This window comes from Pseudophryne corroboree, chromosome 3 (assembly GCF_028390025.1).
Source record: "Pseudophryne corroboree isolate aPseCor3 chromosome 3, aPseCor3.hap2, whole genome shotgun sequence".
NCBI classification, from domain to species: Eukaryota; Metazoa; Chordata; class Amphibia; order Anura; family Myobatrachidae; genus Pseudophryne; species Pseudophryne corroboree.
In genome coordinates, this window is record NC_086446.1 from 53,024,621 (window position 1) to 53,028,484 (window position 3,864).

Here is a 3,864-nt window from a genome sequence, read left to right on the forward strand (position 1 = left end):
AGTGATACATTTTGGAATGGTACCTAAAGTTGAAAGCAGAAATAGGGGCACTTTTGAAATTTTCATTTTTGACCAATTCGATAGGTCCGGGGCTTAGGTAAGTTATCATATGTCACAGAACCGTTAAAGCTCCTGTTCAAAAATGATGCTCCGAAATCAACTTCTGTAACCTCAGTGATACATTTTGGAATGGTACCTAAAGTTTAAAGCAGAAATAGGGGCACTTTTGAAATTTTCATTTTTGACCAATTCGATAGGTCCGGGGCTTATGTAAGTTATCATATGTCACAAAACCGTTAAAGCTCCTGTTCAAAAATTATGCTCCGAAATCAACTTCTGTCACCTCAGTGCTACATATTGCAATGGTACCTAAAGTTTAAAGCTGAAATTGGGGCACTTTTAAAATTTTCATTTTTGACCAATTCGATAGGTCCGGGGCTTAGGTAAGTTATCATATGTCACAAAACCGTTAAAGCTACTGTTCAAAAATGATGCTCCGAAATCAACTTCTGTAACCTCAGTGATACATTTTGGAATGGTACCTAAAGTTTAAAGCAGAAATAGGGGCACTTTTGAAATTTTCATTTTTGACCAATTCGATAGGTCCGGGGCTTATGTAAGTTATCATATGTCACAGAACCGTTAAAGCTCCTGTTCAAAAATGATGCTCAGAAGCCAACTTCTGTCACCTCAGTGATACATTTTGGAATGGTACCTAAAGTTTAAAGCAGAAATAGGGGCACTTTTAAAATTTTCATTTTTGACCAATTCGATAGGTCCGGGGCTTAGGTAAGCTATCATATTTCACAAAACCGTTAAAGCTCCTGTTCAAAAATTATGCTCCGAAATCAACTTCTGTCACCTCAGTGATACATTTTGGAATGGTACCTAAAGTTTAAAGCAGAAATAGGGACACTTTTGAAATTTTCATTTTTGACCAATTCGATAGGTCCGGGGCTTAGGTAAGTTATCATATGTCACAAAACCGTTAAAGCTACTGTTCAAAAATGATGCTCCGAAATCAACTTCTGTAACCTCAGTGATACATTTTGGAATGGTACCTAAAGTTTAAAGCAGAAATAGGGGCACTTTTGAAATTTTCATTTTTGACCAATTCGATAGGTCCGGGGCTTAGGTAAGCTATCATATTTCACAAAACCGTTAAAGCTCCTGTTCAAAAATTATGCTCCGAAATCAACTTCTGTCACCTCAGTGATACATTTTGGAATGGTACCTAAAGTTTAAAGTAGAAATAGGGGCACTTTTGAAATTTTCATTTTTGACCAATTCGATAGGTCCGGGGCTTAGGTAAGTTATCATATGTCACAGAACCGTTAAAGCTCCTGTTCAAAAATGATGCTCAGAAGCCAACTTCTGTCACCTCAGTGATACATTTTGGAATGGTACCTAAAGTTTAAAGCAGAAATAGGGGCACTTTTGAAATTTTCATTTTTGACCAATTCGATAGGTCCGGGGCTTAGGTAAGCTATCATATTTCACAAAACCGTTAAGGCTCCTGTTCAAAAATTATGCTCCGAAATCAACTTCTGTCACCTCAGTGATACATTTTGGAATGGTACCTAAAGTTTAAAGCAGAAATAGGGGCACTTTTGAAATTTTCATTTTAGACCAATTCGATAGGTCTGGGGCTTAGGTAAGTTATCATATGTCACAAAACCGTTAAAGCTCCTGTTCAAAAATGATGCTCAGAAGCCAACTTCTGTCACCTCAGTGATACATTTTGGAATGGTACCTAAAGTTTAAAGCAGAAATAGGGGCACTTTTGACATTTTCATTTTTGACCAATTCGATAGGTCCGGGGCTTAGGTAAGTTATCATATGTCACAAAACCGTTAAAGCTCCTGTTCAAAAATGATGCTCAGAAGCCAACTTCTGTCACCTCAGTGATACATTTTGGAATGGTACCTAAAGTTTAAAGCAGAAATAGGGGCACTTTTGAAATTTTAATTTTTGACCAATTCGATAGGTCTGGGGCTTAGGTAAGTTATCATATGTCACAAAACCGTTAAAGCTCCTGTTCAAAAATGATGCTCAGAAGCCAACTTCTGTCACCTCAGTGATACATTTTGGAATGGTACCTAAAGTTTAAAGCAGAAATAGGGACACTTTTGAAATTTTCATTTTTGACCAATTCGATAGGTCCGGGGCTTAGGTAAGTTATCATATGTCACAAAACCGTTAAAGCTACTGTTCAAAAATGATGCTCCGAAATCAACTTCTGTAACCTCAGTGATACATTTTGGAATGGTACCTAAAGTTTAAAGCAGAAATAGGGGCACTTTTGAAATTTTAATTTTTGACCAATTCGATAGGTCCGGGGCTTAGGTAAGCTATCATATTTCACAAAACCGTTAAAGCTCCTGTTCAAAAATTATGCTCCGAAATCAACTTCTGTCACCTCAGTGATACATTTTGGAATGGTACCTAAAGTTTAAAGCAGAAATAGGGGCACTTTTGAAATTTTCATTTTTGACCAATTCGATAGGTCCGGGGCTTAGGTAAGTTATCATATGTCACAGAACCGTTAAAGCTCCTGTTAAAAAATGATGCTCAGAAGCCAACTTCTGTCACCTCAGTGATACATTTTGGAATGGTACCTAAAGTTTAAAGCAGAAATAGGGGCACTTTTGAAATTTTCATTTTTGACCAATTCGATAGGTCCGGGGCTTAGGTAAGTTATCATATGTCACAGAACCGTTAAAGCTCCTGTTCAAAAATGATGCTCAGAAGCCAACTTCTGTCACCTCAGTGATACATTTTGGAATGGTACCTAAAGTTTAAAGCAGAAATAGGGGCACTTTTGAAATTTTCATTTTTGACCAATTCGATAGGTCCGGGGCTTAGGTAAGCTATCATATTTCACTAAACTGTTAAGGCTCCTGTTCAAAAATGATGCTCCGAAATCAACTTCTGTCACCTCAGTGATACATTTTGGAATGGTACCTAAAGTTTAAAGCAGAAATAGGGGCACTTTTGAAATTTTCATTTTTGACCAATTCGATAGGTCCGGGGCTTAGGTAAGTTATCATATGTCACAAAACCGTTAAAGCTCCTGTTCAAAAATTATGCTCAGAAGCCAACTTCTGTCACCTCAGTGATACATTTTGGAATGGTACCTAAAGTTGAAAGCAGAAATAGGGGCACTTTTGAAATTTTCATTTTTGACCAATTCGATAGGTCCGGGGCTTAGGTAAGTTATCATATGTCACAGAACCGTTAAAGCTCCTGTTCAAAAATGATGCTCCGAAATCAACTTCTGTAACCTCAGTGATACATTTTGGAATGGTACCTAAAGTTTAAAGCAGAAATAGGGGCACTTTTGAAATTTTCATTTTTGACCAATTCGATAGGTCCGGGGCTTATGTAAGTTATCATATGTCACAAAACCGTTAAAGCTCCTGTTCAAAAATTATGCTCCGAAATCAACTTCTGTCACCTCAGTGCTACATATTGCAATGGTACCTAAAGTTTAAAGCTGAAATTGGGGCACTTTTAAAATTTTCATTTTTGACCAATTCGATAGGTCCGGGGCTTAGGTAAGTTATCATATGTCACAAAACCGTTAAAGCTACTGTTCAAAAATGATGCTCCGAAATCAACTTCTGTAACCTCAGTGATACATTTTGGAATGGTACCTAAAGTTTAAAGCAGAAATAGGGGCACTTTTGAAATTTTCATTTTTGACCAATTCGATAGGTCCGGGGCTTATGTAAGTTATCATATGTCACAGAACCGTTAAAGCTCCTGTTCAAAAATGATGCTCAGAAGCCAACTTCTGTCACCTCAGTGATACATTTTGGAATGGTACCTAAAGTTTAAAGCAGAAATAGGGGCACTTTTAAA